The sequence below is a fragment of the Calidris pugnax genome, unplaced genomic scaffold (genome assembly GCF_001431845.1).
Source record: "Calidris pugnax isolate Ruff unplaced genomic scaffold, ASM143184v1 scaffold25, whole genome shotgun sequence".
NCBI lineage: Eukaryota > Metazoa > Chordata > Aves > Charadriiformes > Scolopacidae > Calidris > Calidris pugnax.
In genome coordinates this window covers 7354159-7371979 of record NW_015090805.1, presented here as the reverse complement: position 1 = coordinate 7371979, position 17821 = coordinate 7354159, and the positions used below count along the sequence as shown (strand labels likewise).

Here is a 17821-nt window from a genome sequence, read left to right as displayed (position 1 = left end):
CAGCAGCAGTATTTTGTTAGCACCCTCTCTGTGGACTGGATCCATCACCATGACAGCTGGCTAAAGAGACAGTAACAAAACAAGGAGTTCACCAGCTTGTCAAAAGTTTAGGTTTGAATGAGGTTTTGACAGACCCACCTCATGACTTCTCAGTAACCCAGGCACCATGCAGACTGCCCTTGAACTTCCTCTTCTCCCCCCACCCTCCTCCACCTGCCTGACTGAGGGAGGGAAATGGATGATGAGATGTTTCAGTTTTAGTATGGGGTGGAAGGCAACTAGATTTCATAAGAGGATTACTGTTTTCTGCCTAGTTCTCATTGTGATGCTGTGCAGGCTGTGAGTCTTGATCCCTGTCCTGCACATGTGTTTCAGATCATTTCTCTGATTAGAGTTGAAGATGCCATAAAAGTTACCGGGAACATGGTTCTGGGATTCTGGTTAACCTAGGAAGAGTTCAGATACACAGTGATATGAATCAGGACCAGGTTCTATTGCAAAGATTGCTCTGAGCTCCTGAATTCCTCCTGTTAAATGGGATAGTTGGTTTCAATACATTATTAATGATTCCCGACACAGCATTTGATCTCCAGTTCCACAAAGTTCAGGACTGTTCAGTTGAGCCTTTAGTCCTTACTCATCTCATTATGTGAGCTTCAGCCACCTATGATGTGATATTAATGACCAATTAAAAATACTGCTCATCTATGAATTAATAATAAGGATCCTTGTTTAAAAGAGCAAGTGCAATTTGAGGACACTGTCAGATTTGCGGGGACTCTCAAGCAGACTTTCATCATGCAGGTAGCATGGATGTTAGGTGTAAAGTAGAGCTTTTTATAAGAATGGGAATTTTGATGCATGTTCTGTGGAGGATGGGGTTCATAAATCAGTCTCTCAAAGGTATCAGGGGTCAGTGGGTCAGCAGAGACAGCCACAGCTGAGAAGACCTAGGTTCAGCCTCTTGTCCCAGTACAGAGTTCACAGAGCGAATGGAGAAGCCATTCATCTTCTCAAAGCTATTTCGGTTTCTAGCTCCCATGGATTTCAATAGGTGTTACACACCTTAGTATCCTTGAAGGTCTGTGCTTTCAGTTGCTTTCCTGAGAGCTAGCAAATCAATGTTTGCATTTGAACTGCTTCAGTTCATGGTGGTCCTGTTACTAGAAAAAGGCCCACAGATAATAGAACAGAGCACTGCATGCAGTCCCGCAAACACAGAGCTCCTGGGATGGCATCCATAGAGGCGGCTCTGTGCCAGCAGCCAGGCTCTATCTCTGGGCGATATGTGTCTGTGTCCTTCAGAAACAATGTCCTTACCCTTCCTTAGACTCGTATCAGCTGTGGGATGCCGCAGGGTATGGCTCGTGCTGTTCCTGCCTGGTGAGATAAGGCTCCCTTCAAAGTTCCAACTTGTTAAAGAAAATCTCACACCACATACAGCGCGTCTGGAAGCTTCCAGATTGTTTAGAGTTACACGAGCAAAACTGTATCTGTATTTTCAGCAAATAACTTCTAAAAACATGTGAGCTTAAATTACATTGAGGTTGTCAAAAGATGACAGCAAAAAGAGCGGTCACTGTAAGACTGAGCTGGTGCTGTGGTTAAAGCACCTTTGAGATTTCAAGACAGAAGTGTATCTATCAGTACAAGACAAATAAGCAAAAGGCCTGTAGCTTATCAGATTAGAGCATCACTTCTTCCTATTTGGCCACTTATTTCTGCCTGTTCGTTTCATAGTTTTCGGCTGCATACATAAAAAAACCTAGGAGGAACCCATTTTTGGGTCACCAGAGGGTGCTGACCTGGACTTTTGTTACTGGACTGATATCTGAAGGGAAAGATAAACATTTCACTCCTTTAATAAGACCTCAGTTAGCCCTTCAAATGGTATTTAGAGCAACGATGCCAGTTGGAGTAGGTGGGACCTGCATCCTCTGTGGTGTCCCACATGCTCCAAGAGAAAAAGCAAAAGGCGTCCTATTGTCCTGATTTATGGAAAAATATGTCTCTGGAAGAGATTAAATCCGCTTTTGCTTCACTGGCAAAAGTGACCTAGATAATTTTATATCTAATCAGGTTCCTTTTCATTTATCATGATGTTTAGCCAGAGCTGTAGGTCAAACAAACAGCTTTATGCTGTGTGCCAAATGCAGACTGATATAGAGCCTTTGAAATAAGAAATGTGAGCAATCTTCTCCCCACAGGTTTGGTCCTCCTGATAAGTGGGCACACAGCTGAGACATCACTTTTCAACCCATTCTTGAGCACTTCACTGGTGTATTAAGTTTATGTTAATTTTCAGCAATGAGGGGAATACTCATCAAAAATAACTGGGCGATATGTGTCTGTGTCCTTCAGAAACAATGTCCTTACCCTTCCTTAGACTCGTATCAGCTGTGGGATGCCGCAGGGTATGGCTCGTGCTGTTCCTGCCTGGTGAGATAAGGCTCCCTTCAAAGTTCCAACTTGTTAAAGAAAATCTCACACCACATACAGCGCGTCTGGAAGCTTCCAGATTGTTTAGAGTTACACGAGCAAAACTGTATCTGTATTTTCAGCAAATAACTTCTAAAAACATGTGAGCTTAAATTACATTGAGGTTGTCAAAAGATGACAGCAAAAAGAGCGGTCACTGTAAGACTGAGCTGGTGCTGTGGTTAAAGCACCTTTGAGATTTCAAGACAGAAGTGTATCTATCAGTACAAGACAAATAAGCAAAAGGCCTGTAGCTTATCAGATTAGAGCATCACTTCTTCCTATTTGGCCACTTATTTCTGCCTGTTCGTTTCATAGTTTTCGGCTGCATACATAAAAAAACCTAGGAGGAACCCATTTTTGGGTCACCAGAGGGTGCTGACCTGGACTTTTGTTACTGGACTGATATCTGAAGGGAAAGATAAACATTTCACTCCTTTAATAAGACCTCAGTTAGCCCTTCAAATGGTATTTAGAGCAACGATGCCAGTTGGAGTAGGTGGGACCTGCATCCTCTGTGGTGTCCCACATGCTCCAAGAGAAAAAGCAAAAGGCGTCCTATTGTCCTGATTTATGGAAAAATATGTCTCTGGAAGAGATTAAATCCGCTTTTGCTTCACTGGCAAAAGTGACCTAGATAATTTTATATCTAATCAGGTTCCTTTTCATTTATCATGATGTTTAGCCAGAGCTGTAGGTCAAACAAACAGCTTTATGCTGTGTGCCAAATGCAGACTGATATAGAGCCTTTGAAATAAGAAATGTGAGCAATCTTCTCCCCACAGGTTTGGTCCTCCTGATAAGTGGGCACACAGCTGAGACATCACTTTTCAACCCATTCTTGAGCACTTCACTGGTGTATTAAGTTTATGTTAATTTTCAGCAATGAGGGGAATACTCATCAAAAATAAAATCTGAATAGAGAAAACAGAAAAAAAAAAGTTTTACAGATCAGTTTTAAGAGAAAGTCTGTCTTTGCTGAGAAGTTCAAGACTTCCCTTCTGAGGAAATGAAATTACTCTAGGTGACCCCTAAGCTATGGAAATTGTGTTTTTATTTTAATCATGCAGAATACGATAATTCTGAGTGTGGGCTGGCAAAATCAAACCACAGAGATAGGGACCCCTCTGTTTCAAGCCTCTTTTTCTTCAGCCAACCCATCCTCATTTGGATTTTGAATGTTTGGGGTCCTTCTGGAAGAGAATCAGTTTGCTATAAGGAACCTCTCCATTTTTCTCTGTAGGATAGGATCAGAGGTGAGCTCATGATGCAGCACCGAGACCTCAGATCAAATGTGAATGTATTAACATGGAGGAATATGCACAGCTGAGGTTCATCTTCTTATATATCTGTATCTGTATATACATACAGATGTATGAATGGTCTGCAGCATTTGAATCCAGGTCTGGATTCATTTTTTGAATGCTGCCTGAGCTGAGGGAATTGAGGTCAGAAAGGTCAGGTCTGTATCCCTGTCAAGCAAGGCTCCTGAATTATGTCACTGGAGTAAATTTTTAATGAAGGAACACAGGAAACTTACTCAATATAGTGCCTTTGTAAGCTCATTAACCATTTCCTGGATAACATATAGAACAGTATTTTTCAGATTGGAATGCAAGGAAGTTTTTAATCATTCAGCATATCCACCCTTTCAGTCCTCTATCTTGACCTTTTCTTGAAAGCTTGCAGGATACATTGCTCTTAATTTATGTTTCTGGGCAGACAGAAATCTCCATTTGCTGAAAACCAAGACCTCTATAGACAAAGAGGAGACACCCAGCTTTTGTAGCCCATTGCAAAGAAGCATCTGCCACTGAAGAAACACTTGTGGTACTCGGGAGGCAGTGAAAGTTCTCATATTGACTTTAGTGAGAGAAGGCTGAAAGCCTCATCCTTTTCTAAACCTAAGAAACCTTCTGCTTCTTTCAAAGCAAATATCTGCTCCGGAAACTTCTTAGCTAGGGGCTGGAGTAACATAGTGCCATGAGGGATTTGGTGTGACAAATGGGTAAATACCGCATTTAGATTTGGATTAAGGTCTCAAAGATGCCTCTTAAGCACCTCTAACAGTCTCGGAGGTGGTTGCTGAAGCTAGTTTCACTGCAGACTTTCTAAGTGAAGTAATAGAATTGGCGTCCACCAGCAGATGGTGCTTCTGCCTGAGATTTGTTTTCTTTCATGACCATTGAAAGATACAGCTTCTCCCATCAGCACTGTAAAAGATACTTTTCAGGACAACATTTTGCCCATTACATTGTAGGGATTCCATATTTTAGACAGGTCCTATGTATGCCTTTCTGTCTGCTCTTCCCTTACTTCCAGCGTGGCTTTTCTCGAGTAAATGGACAATTTCTGTTTTAAAAACTATCCCATAGAAGGTCATTTTTTTGCAGTGGTAGGAACTTCAGTGGTAGCGAAAAGAGAGATGAGTGATATTTTTTCACTTGGGATATCTCTGAGGCAACTTCAGTGGAGACACAGATGCGCAAACCAGGCAAGCAGGCTGTCTTGTAGTCTACTGATTCCCAGCTCCCCAAGGACAACAAACTGAAGGTCGTCAGCTCTGAAAGCATCTGGAGCAGATGAGGAGGAGACAAACAGACAAATAAACACCCACTTGACTCCAGACTATTCTTATTAATGTTGTTGGGACCAAATGGCTAACTTTTAGCTGCAATCTGGTTGTCCCTATTATAACTAATTTGCATTAGGAGCCTTGTACTGGGGTTTTGTTTTTATTTTTTTCTGCCATTACAATAGCAGTAAATACTTTAAAATGAAGAACCAGGTTCACTCTCACTGAGTTAGATAACGCAGAGTCATGCTACACCCAAGTGTCTTAAGACTCTTCTCCTCCATCATATAGATACCTTGATGGTTGATATTTTACACACCACAGTGTGGACCTGGCACGTTGTTGAATGGACCAGGGCCCAAGCTCAGGTACGGTGCTGCTTTTGGGCTGGAGGGTTGCACTTAATACTGGGCTTGTAGCTAGCTCTGGTGATGGTAAGGGTAAATCTCTGCATTGCAAATGCATGAGGGATGGCAATCCCTGAAGAAGGGCACAAAACAGGAGTTTGATTCAACACATTAGACTGGAATATGAAGCTACCCCTTGTCCTAGAGAGCTCATGTTATTGAACCCAGACCCGCTCTCGGCGGCGTGCTTATGGGCTACTGTACTCTAGTGCCTTCCATGCTGTTCTGGGCAGCTTCATCCCCATCTCGGAGATACCAGCATGGGGTCTGTGGTTACCCCACTGAGACAATGGGACCTCTGAACGACATGAGTCAATTCAAAAGCAGGGTAAGCGTACCAACATAAGGTGAAAATTTTGTGAGCACATTCTTACATGAACCATAACAATCACATACTTACACATGCAAAAAGGTGTGTGTACTCCCATCATGCAGGTCTGCAGATATTCTTGAGCGCTATGAAAAATCTGTCTTATTTTAAAAGTGACTGAAAATGGTAGTTTCTCCTCTTTCTTCCATCTCAGATATGACCAGCAAAAGGCAGCAGCAGAAATGCTGACCTCATACTTCTCAGAGAAGGCTCTTTGAAGAACTGCACATTATACAGTCCTGGAACTAAAAAAAAAGCAGGACCAAAATGCACTTCCATGACTTTGGTGGGATAAATGTACATGTCATGTCATAACGCTTGCAGCATATGTTCCTGGCCACCACAATTCAGGTGAATTCAGGAAATCTAAGGTGAGTCAACAGTCCATGGCTCTTTACTGTACCTTTTACTGGAGCCTTCGATGGAGATGTCAGAATACGGTTTCTAGAGTGCTGGACATTAGCGGATCCGGGAGGGTAATTAATCGGATGGAATCCAATTAAAAGATTACTCTCCTGTTCTCCAGATAGGGTGCTATATAGATGCACAAAATTATCTGTTGAAATCCCGCAGGCAGCTTACCCAGAATAACCTTCTTCTGGATCCACTCCAGCTCCCAGCAGGGGCTCTAGTTCAGGAAATCATCTTTATTCAGAACAGCACTTAAGCATGTGCTTAAAGTTAGGCATGTACGTAAGAGCCACTTCCAACAAGGCTGTACTTAATTGCACCCTAGCTGCCTTCCTAAATTGAGATTAATGACAACGGGAAGGTTCCAGCTGATTTCGGAAAGCTGGGAGGAGGCTGCTGCTGTCTCCTCAGAGTCACTGCACTTCTTGACCATGGGAATACTCACAGAGTTATGCTGTGCGTGACGTATCTAAAATCCCACATTCTTTCAGGCCTGGGAGCCATCCCAGGGTGTGTGTGAGGATGTGTGGCCTGGAAGATCAGCATGAGGAGCTCGCCTTGGCTCCAAGTGCCTTACCAGGGTGCCAGATGGGGGATGGCGGGGAGCCACCTCCACTCATAGGGGGTCAGGACTGGGTCCAGAGCAGGCTGGTGCCAGGGGTGCCGGGGTACCCCCCATGTACCCTGAGCCGATGGCTGTGGCATGGTTCTGAGGCCGGGCATCAGGGGAAGGTGGCAGGAAAGACGGCGGCACAGGGAAGGCCATGGTAGATTGCAAGGCCAGTTTGCGCAACTGGATTGCGGCCATATAAGCAAATGGGCCCAAGGTCAAGGCAGGCCAAGGAAACAAGAAATGTGCAACATATACCCGGTTAAATTATTTCTTAACTCATGTGCTGACACACTTGTTTTTCTTCCTTGTCAGTGAGCTTGAGTTGTCTTTACTTTTTAGAGCTCTAGGGGTGATGTGGGGCCTCAGGTTATATTTTAGCCTCAATGACCTCTATGGATTGTTGCGTGTAAAACATAAGATTTTTTTTCTGCCAAATAAATGTCAGTGTAACGTAACTTTCTCTGTCAGTGGAGTGTGGCCCAGAAGATGCATGAGGTTGTGTAGGCTGCTTGCTCTGGTTTTCTATTTCAATAAAATGTCCTGACCTGGCCTTTGCTTCCCCTTTCACTATCACTGTCTGAGCAGTATCAACTGCTTCCACGATCACAGGGCTCCATTAAAGTCCCATCTACTAGGCTGTATCCAGGTCTATTGGTTGGGAAAAACAAGCAGCACTTTTCTTTAATATGCAAGGATGGAGTGCATTAAACCCAAAATACATAGCAGCTCTAGAACTAACTTGAAATTTCCACAAAATGCTGATCTTGTCAACAGGTTCCCACCTGTGCAGCGTAATGTGGCACAAGCACTCCGCAGGGCTTCCCAGTGCCTCCCACCAGTGTGGCTCCAGTGCCACAAGCCAAGAAGAGCAGCTCTCAGATCTTTTCTTTCCCAACACGGGAGGCAGAGCCACACGGGTTTGTGTGGCTGAGGGGTGGCTGCTCTGCTCAAGCAATGTGCTTGCTCACTAGCACCAAGGTTTTGAACGTGGGGCCCTACCAGACAGCACATGGCTGGCTAGCAGCCTTTCTCCGGTGTGAAATCCAGGGCCAGCAGCAGCTCCAACAGACCGACAGCATTTGCCCACCAGGCATCTGAGTGGGAAGAAGCCTTGGTGCACCCCTGGAAGAAGAGCAGTGAAAGCTGAACTGGCACTGAGGGCTGTGTCTGCACAGGCGTGGATGGAGCAGTGAGTTGAGCTCTGTTCTGCTCCTACACTAAGTATCACAGATTTGCACCCTAACTTTCTCTCTTATCAGACTTTCCAGCTTAAGCTCAGCTTCTTGCAAGCCTCAGGCTGTATCTTGGGATCTCCAGTCTATTTCTCCTCCCCTGCTCCTTAGTAAAGCACTCATATAGTGTTTAAAAAGAGAAGACATTCAAATATATAAACATGTTTGTATGTATATAAAATATATGAACATGTAAGTAGGCATGCATTTGCATGTAGGCATATGGAGAAAGGCAGGGTTTTAAACACAAAGTTGCTTAACTTGAGACTGTGCTCTTTGCAGGCACTTCAATCCGGCTTCTGTGCGAAGGGGACTGGTTTGCACTGCGCTCTGGACAGAGGGAGACAGACACGCTATTTGGCAAGCACTTTAATTCCCAGCTTCTGCCAGTCACAGACTCCTGAGAGTACCTGCTGGGAAGGCACGCTGCTCTGACAGTGCTTCCTCTCACGGCCTCCGGGAAACAGGGCAGTGGTACCTGGTTACCTGCCAGACTTCCAAAGGGGCCTGTCCTGAGCAGAAGCATCTCACAGCCATGCAGGAGGCAGAGCTTGATCACTGGCTACATGTGTCTGGTAGGGGAGAGATCAAGTGTGAGGAAAGGCAGAGTCTTTTACATGCAGCTGAAAGCTGGTTTAAAGCACGGCTTGTTGCTCTGGAGCTGGTGAGGTTGTCTGTGTAGACCTGTCCACTGGACAAGTAACAGATCTGCTGTGCTTGGTAATATAAGGAAATGCTTCCAACAGAACTTGAAAGGCCCAGAAGTGTCATGTAATTTTTCAGAGACTAGCGGGGCTGGAATTTAATCCCTGCCTTCAGTCCTCTGTCTTCTAAACAGCAGTGCTTTAAAATGTGCCTTGAAACGCATCCTTGGCAAGGAGTTGCAGCAGTCCTCCTGGAGAAATGGCTGAACTCTCCTGCCCATGTGAATCAGACCATTTGTTTTGCTGAGGAGCTGTGAAAACAGATGATTCACTCATACACGCCGCTATTCAGCAACAAGTCCATAAGTCTGTAGGCATATGAGTTAACAACATCAAGCCCTACGAAAGTAGGGATTGGCAGTAACTCCAGCTCCTGTTTAGGCTCTCCTTGCTCCATTCCATCCAAATTCCCCGCTGGTTTCTCCGGACTTCACTTGAGCCAGGAATGCAGAACTAGCCCACTTACAATCTGGGCCGTGCTGGAGGGATGGTCCATGGGAGGGCTGGTACCAAAGTTGGCCTAAGTACCCCTGCACCTCTGTCCTGATCCACCTCTCTGCTGTGACTCTACATTGGGGTCGTCAAACTCAGGGCTGAAGCCCACTCTGACTTATCAGTGGGGTACAACAACGTAAGGATGTCTACCCTGGGGTCAGCCACAAGTCCATCTAGCCTTCTGTGACAAGAGGGACACCCTGGCACACAAGCACCCTGTGGCAGGTTGTGATCTCTCTTCTGACCCCTGCAGAGCCTCCTAGCAAGGCTGCTCCCCTGCCCACCCCTTTTTATTTACCTCATTTGATCTGAAGCTCCATCAAGTCAAGACACTCTTGCCCCCAGAGGGAGAGGTCTGATGGGAGCACCCTGGTCCTTCCCTTTGTTTTCTCTGTTGTCCTCTGGACAGGTTGATTCCCGTATGATTTTTTTTTCTCTTTTCCCACCATCCTCTTTCCTGCCTCTCCCTCCCCTTTACCAGACAGGGTGAGGATGTTTTGTTAAGTGAAGAAATCATTCAAGGGAATGGACAAACCTGGAAGCTTAAGAAAGAACATAAAAGTGGGGCAAGCATGTAGTCACACTTCTCCAGGATAATCCTCAGCAGTCTGCTGTGACAGGGCATGATGTGAACTTTTTACTCATATACTCTCGATGCATTTTTCTTCTCTGAATCAATCTAATCGCTTTTGAATGCTTGCCAGCTACTAGTATCTACATTGTCCTGTGGCAAGAAGGTCCGCAGCATAGCAGTGCACCATGTGAAGAAAGAAGGGGACAAGTTCTTTTTGTAAAGACTCAGAGACTCGATCAGGATTTGGATCCAGCTTATAGGCCACCCTCTGCGGTTGGGATATGAAAGGAGAAGGAACAAGACTTGAAGCCAGGCAGTATTTCTGTGGGCATTCAGCCCCGTCAGGAGCTGTGAGCTGCCCCTGCCCAGAGGAGCTGTTGCAATCAGTGACCTCTGCCAGTGCGACAATCTCCTGCCAAACTCATAGGCTGTTGCTGTAACTACTGCTCTCCCTTCCCTCTGCTTTATGAGGACAGGACTTTGCAATAAAATGTGGTTTCAGCAAAGGTGCCTCTCCCAGTTTCCATTCCCCAGAAAACTCCTCGATACTAGCAGCTCACTCTCAAGGAAACCCCAGGGTCAAGTAAGTTTGTGCAACTTCTGTCACCTGCTACCCAGGGCAATCCCAAAAAAAACCTCAGGTCAACCAAGTTTGTGCAACTTCTGTCACCTGCTATCCAGGGCAATCCCAAACAAAACCTCAGGTCAACCAAAGCACATGCCTTTGGCCCTCTCGGACCACCTCAGCTCTGGCTTTCCTGTCTCTGGATGCCTTGCAGGGGAAGTGAAGAGAACACGTGAAGAGCTGTTTCATCTCCCCAGCCCAGGCACCTAAAGAGCCAATGCATGCAGAAGGAAGAAATGTTCATCCGTCGCCACGTTCAGCTGTGTGCATCACTGGAAGTCAAACTGAGGTGCAGGTACAGATGATATCTAAGTCTTAGGCTGGGCTGGCTCCCTGTACAGGGCAAGCATTTCCATTTGAGAACAGCAGTCACTACCTTTTATGTCTCAGAAGGTCTTATTCTTCTGGCTGTTAAGTGAAGTGCACGGCACACACTTCTTTAGTCAGTCTTTAGCTACACAGTGTTTATCAGAGCAAATGCCAGGACGAAAACACCCAATTGAGGCTGATGGATCATGATGCAATTTTATTTCCAAGACCAGGGGTGTAGCTGTCAAGTGAATAAGTATCAGAGCTGTGCAGGGGCTTCCAGGGCAGAGGGTCCAGATCCCAGGCTAGGTGGGGGGCATGAGGGACAGTATGGTGGTATGGGACTCCATACCACCATTGGTGATTCTTGAAACCACTGATGGCAAATGACCTGTGGTTTTCAGAGATACCCTATGGAGCAGAGGGCAGGTGGGCACAGCCAGTACCTTGCTGTGTGCTCTGCCCTGGGCGACACTTATACTCCCCATCCAACTCCAACACTGGAACAGGTTGCCCAGGGAGGTCGTGGATGCCCCATCCCTGGAGGTGTTCAAGGCCAGGCTGGATGGGGCTTTGGGCAACCTGGTCTAGTGGGAGGTGTCCCTGCCCACGGCAGGGGGGTTGGAACTAGATGATCCTTAAGGTGCCTTCCAACCCTAATCATTCTATGATTCTATGATTCTATGATCCAACTCTTTACCACCATCTCTCCACCTCTTTAACTGCTCCAGCTGAGCAACTGCCCGCATTCCTCCATATGGGCTCGGGGACTGTGGGTGAGGAGCTGAGGGCAGCAATGTCGGGTGGTACCGGGTGCGCTTGGGCCAGCAGGAGGTGTGTGTGTATCTGCAGGGCTTTGTGGTTGCTGCCTAAAACCCAGCAAGCAACTGACCTGCAGCTTCCCATCCAAAGGACAGATTCGGCTTAAGCTGTTTAGGAACAAAAGTGTTGCTGTCGGTTATTACCATTAATTTTGCCTTTCATGATACTGACCTTGAGCAGGACCTTGCCTTCGGGTAACCGTGGGTGGTGCACTGCAGTTTAGCTGCAGGCAACAATATTCTAATTACTGCTGAAAATACGGTGAAAATCCACTCCATATCTAGGCAGGAACCTGTGTGGGCACTTGAGATGTCTTTTCTTCTCTGAGGGACACACATAAATAGACTCGAGGTGCCACATCTTATCTTCCCAGCCAGAAGGACATTGTCCTCAGGCTGTGGCAGCGTGAAGGGGTCAGAATGGGAGCTTACAGCCCAATCTGCCTTTCAGGAGACCTCTGGCTGCCTGGGCTGTAGCGAGGATAGCGTTTCCACATGACAGGTGATCAGCCTGCACGCAGGCACGCACCGAGGTGTTAGTGAGCATGTGGCTGTAACAGGTAGCCCTTGTTAGTCTTACCCTGGTGTTAGCAGAGAGGAGGAGGGCAGCGCCGCCAGCTGCTGCACAGTTTATCAGCAGTGCACGCCGGCACCATCCCCATTGCCCATGTTGGGAGTGGAGGTCACTCAGCAGCTCCTTTTCTCCAGGGCTGATGTGGGGATGCCCTTTAGCTGCAGCGTGCTAGACAGCGCTCCCCTCAGAGCTACCTGTCCCCAGCAAAAGCCATCCCTGCAGCCATTGTTTGGAAATGTGCTTATTTTCCGTCTTGCTTTCAGAAGGGTGATCTCAAAGAGCCTGAGGAGTGAATTTCCTTAAGTCACTAGAAGCTAAGCATCGGAAATGGTGAAATATTGGTGTTTGCTTTTTCATTTAAAGGCTATGTGCAGGTAACACCCTTATTTATCCTCTAAAGCTTTTGCAACAGCAACACGTAAAACCATAGCAACAAAGCTGAATGACTGCAGTCTCCACCTGGCCGTGATTTCTCCATCCCTGCATCTTGGGCTGAGGGGAGTAGCACGTTTCTCAGCAGGGTGGCAGGTGCCTGTATCTCAGCTGCAGTGCAGTCCTGGCATAAGGCACGATCAGGGTTTGGGACCCAACTTGTTGTTTTCTAATCCCCTGATTAGATTTTTCAAGCATTCAGGGTTGAGAAGCTGCTTAGTCTGGAGCCCCTCACTGTCAAATGTATCCTGATGAGATACACTCTTTTCTCAGACACAAAGGGTTTTCTCAAAGGTTTGCTTATGCTTCTACTGCATAACAAAATATGGTTAAAATTCACTTTCCTTCTGAATGCTCTTCCTCTCATTTCAGTGACAACTGGAAAATGTTGCTTTGTCAAATATATTTTTATTTAGTCAAAAAGGTCTATTCCTAGTATCCCTCTCCACTGTCTGTGTTCTTTTCATTGTTTTAATACAAGGTATTAGGGACAGTGCATCCTGATGTGGGTCTCTGATGTGACGAGGGAGTGATCTTCAGATATGGAGTTACTCTAATATTTAGAGATGAGTTTTTACCAGCTATGAACGTTTTGGGGACAGCCTGTCAAGATCCCTCTGAATAGCAGCCCAGCGTCCAGCAGATCAGCTGTTCCTCTTGGCTGGCACCCATACCAGATCCAATGTGAAAGGATGGGGGTTTTCGCAAACGTACCCCAAGTGTTATAACAGGTGATCAAATGGTATAATCCACAATTAAGTCTCAGGGTCTCTCAGAAAAACAGAATACTCCCAACTGTTGAACCATCAAATGTATTTACCATCAAGCAGACAAAGGCCCAAGAAAACAGGCTAAGGATGAAACCTCTAAACACTGCTCCCTAAAGATGGAAGAATAGTTACATAAGAAATAATTGCAAAAGGATTTCCTCACTTAAAAAGAAAACACAACCTGTATAGGGCAAGACATCAAAACGGTTGATGAGAAGCTCAACCTGAGCCGGCAGTGTACGCTGGCAGCCCAGAAAGCCAACCACATCCTGGGCTGCATCAAAAAAAGTGGGGCAAGCAGGTCACAGGAGGTGATTCTGTCCCTCTACTATGCTCTTGTGAGATCCTCCCCCCAGAGTATTCCATCCAGGGAGCCCTTGGCACAGGAGGGACATGGACCTGTTGGAGCGAGTCCAGCGGAGGGCCACAGAGATGCTCAGAGGGCTGGAGCACCTCTCCTGTGAAGACAGGGTGAGAGAGCTGGGGTTGTTCAGCCTGGAGAAGAGAAGGCTCCGGGAAGACCTTTTAGCGGCCTTCCAGTACCTGAAGGAGGCCTACAGGAGAGATGGGGAGGGACTCTGTATCAGGGAGTGTAGCGATAGGACAAGGGGTAATGGTTTTAAACTGAAAGAAGGGAAATTTAGCTGAGATATTATGAAGCAATTCTTTAGTATGAGGGTGGTGAGACACTGGAACAAGTTGTCCAGGGTAACTGTGGATGCCCCATCCCTGGAGGTGTTCAAGGCCAGGCTGGATGGGGCTTTGAGCGACCTGCTCTAGTGGGAGGTTGGAACCTGGTCTAGGGGGTTTGGAACTAGATGATCTTTGCGGTCCCTTCCAACCCAAACCATTCTATGAAAACCCCCAGTAGTCCTGGAAACCATAACCCTGGGAGGAAAAGATGTACCAGTCCTAACTCCCTTATCCTGGGAAAGAAAATAATACCCATCAGGCAGAAAGAAAATGAAACCATAAAGATTTGCTTAGAGGAATGGCAAACGGAGGCAGAAGAGTTAAATGTTTGAGAGGTGGAAGTCAAAGCTCCTGGAGAGGTGGTAGCTTACATATGCAGAGGCTCGACACAAGAATGCAAGAAAGGGGTAAGAGACCCAGAAGAACAGCTGCAAAACAAAAAGTAAAGAGGCAGCATCTTTAATCACCAACACTGTCACACGAAAGCAGAAGGAGCTGGAACATGTCCCAAGATGTAGTAAAAATTGGATTATAAAGAAAAATCAACATAAAGAACATGTTCAAACTTAATTAATAGATGTAATCTTGATGAATCTATAGAGGAAGGGTTTCAGCAGTCAGAGTTAAAGCCAGACTATAAAAACCTAGTAGCCTCGGTAGGCCTTTTTGTTTTACAGGGTGATTGACGGACAGTCAACTTGAAAAGCAGCAGCACAGACCCAGGGACAGAACTGGTTTCACTAATGTTCTTTTAAGCAAATGTGTAAATACCAGAAGGAATCTAGGAGGGCTATCAAGAAGGTAAAGAGTTTAAAGAAGTGGGAAACGAATTAAATGCTATCAGCACTCAAAGTATCAGTAGTTAGCAGTACAGCATATCAGTAGCTAAAGGCTGAGAAGATTGTGGGTTAAGTCTCTGTATACAAAGGTTTGAGGTCTGAAAGTCACAGTAAATAGTACAATATTAAGATTTAACCAGAACAGAAGAAATACCGAAGGAAAATTGCATAGGTACATATGGCAGGATACTAATTTCTCTCCAATAACCACACTTAACTGATATATTCTTTTGTTTATGAGAATTAACTTTATAAAAATAATGATCTTAAGTAATGAACCCTATAATTAATGTATTATGTATGATTAATTTCCTCACTTGAAAGAAAAGGAAGGAAAAAGAAGATGGCAAAAGCTGTGTATAAATATATCAGCTGCTGATTTAAAATGCAGTGTAAAGTTTCTCTGTTTATCGTAGAGAACACAGGGAAACAACTGATGGAGGAGTGGAAAAAAACGACCCAGTACACTGGAAGCTCCTATGATAGGAAATGTCTGGGGAACAAAGATCACTGTCAATAACAATCTTATGTGAATCTTGTCTTCTACTAGAAATACAGCAAATTAAGCACCTCATGCCAATCCCATAGCTACTGATCTATGTATGTTATGTGTATGCAAATTTGTGTTTATTTATGAGTATCCCTCTATGCATTTACAATAGATACTGCAAAATGTTGGGAGAGATTGAATTGCTAATGAGCTCACACTAACCCTCCTATGAGATCTGGATCTAATCACAAGATCTTCAGTATGTCTGCTATCTTCTTCACTGCGTCACCAGTAAGACTGACAAAGGGTTTGTAAAATAGTCAAGAAATGAATACATTGCTAAAGTCAGTGAAGGGTCATCATTCATGAAGGTTATGAATGATAGAATATCTTTCAGTTCTGTGCCTACTGGACATCTAAAAAGAAAATGTTTTTCTTGAGTGGTACCTTCAAGACCAGAGGGCTGCTACATGTGAAAATACATCCAGTTGTAACATTGTTTACACTAACTGTTAAATGCTGTGCATGTTTACATGTGGTGTACCTTCTGTTGATGACAACATCCTGTCACGGGATGGACTCACTCAACAGCACGTGGGAGGCAAGAGCAGGTGTTGCCACATCACTGCCTTGTCAGTGGCTGCAACGGAGTTGGCAGATGCGGTAGAAGCACTAGTCTCCTTGGTTCTTCCATAAAGCCCAGCATCCAGATCTGCTATGGGTTGTCATTTAGTCTATCTTGCCCATGGCAGTGGTCCAACTAGTTTTGGAGTCCACACATCTGGTTCATATCTCTCCAGTCTGGCCACAGGGATATTATCAGACACCATGCTGAAACCTTGCTAAAGCGAAGGTAAACCACCAGTATCACTCTGCCTTCATCCACTGAAATAGTCCTCCCATCATCTCACAATAGTCAGCTTGACCAGGCACAATTGGTAAATCTATGCCAGCTGTTTCCAATCACCTTTTGTTCTTCACATGCCTGATAATGGTTTCCAGAAGGATTTATCCCTTAATTGTCACATGGTCTGAGTTGTGGTTGATCATCCTTCAGCTCCCTGAGCCATCATTGCCCTTCTCGAGAATGAGCATGACATTTGCCTTTTTCCAGCCACCAAGGACTCTTCCTGATTGCCGTGACCTAGGCACCCGCAGCTCAACCAGCCATTCCTACCTCTCTCCATTGAGACCAGAAGCATTTTGCTTAATATTAGTCTCCATTTGGGAGACTAAGATTAAGGCAGTTGCCTTTCCTGCCCATGACATTTGGCTGCCCCTCCTTCTTTTTAACCAGTTCCACGCTGTCTGTCCTTGATCACTTCATTGCTTTAGAGACTAAGCAAATCCTGAGCAAATGTGACCTTCAGGGGGACATGCAGCAGAATGGGATTATTCAAGAACTCTTCTGGCGTGGTTGAGAACAGAGTTGGCAGTTAAACTTCAGGTCTGCTTGACAACAGATGCATCTTTCATATCCGTAACTATGCCTATGTGTGAGTGTATGCCTGCAAGTATTGGCCAATGGAACAGGAACAGAGAGTAGAAGAGGTTGGTTGAAGGAGGTACAGTAAGTCCTTTCACCCAGTTATTGGCAGTCCAGGGCAGCACTTCCCAAGCTACTCTGCTTGGGAACCTCCAGCCCCGCAGTTGGGAGCTCCTTTGGTGGCTCCAGGAGACTTAATCCACCCAGGACCAACCAGGACGTGTGTCTGGCTGCGCAATGCAGGAGGGTGGACTTGCCGTGGTCCCTCTTGCTTACGGGTTTCATCCAAACAAACCGAAGCAGGTTGCCAGCTACCTCGACTTCAAGGGGCCGAGCTGAGGGCACATGGGAAACGGCTGGAGAAAACGGGGGATCTGAGAGGAAATGCTGCCAGCAGCTCGCCCCCATGCTGGGAGGTGTTCACACACAGAAAATCATCCAGAAGAAACGATAGCTGTAACCATGACAATGTCAGTAGCGCGGCACTAGCAGGGCTTCCTCAGGGATTAACACTTTTCCCCACCAAGAGCATACCTCTCTTTTTTTTTGATGTGTGCTGTTGATTCCAGTGGTAGTCCACGTTTGTTTTATCTTCCTCAAAGCAGAGCTACCTGAGAAATGGCTTTCTCTGCAAATTGCTTAGGCAGGACTACCTGTGAAGTGACAATATTTTTACAGAGAGCCTGTCCCAGCACATGCGCTTGTGGAGCACTCTGTACTACAATGTCACCCTAATCCCCCTCCCTCGGATGTCCCTATCATTGCTAGGAACTGCTGTTGACAAAAAAACAAAGTTGCTTCATTTCACTGAGCGCACTGCTATTTCCTTAGGTGTGACTCAGAGCCTTTCAGTGAGGTGTCAGCGTGTGCCATTTGCTAGAAATAAAATAAAACATTAATTAATTCTGCTTTTTTTTCTTTTT

General features: G+C 45.6%; 1 protein-coding gene across 3 annotated transcripts in view; it reads left to right on the top strand.

Annotated features, from left to right (window-relative positions):
• KCNE2 (potassium channel, voltage gated subfamily E regulatory beta subunit 2) overlaps positions 1-17821 on the top strand; it is a 64600-nt gene that overhangs the window by 44468 nt on the left and 2311 nt on the right. The gene's annotated exons all lie outside the window — the stretch shown is intronic.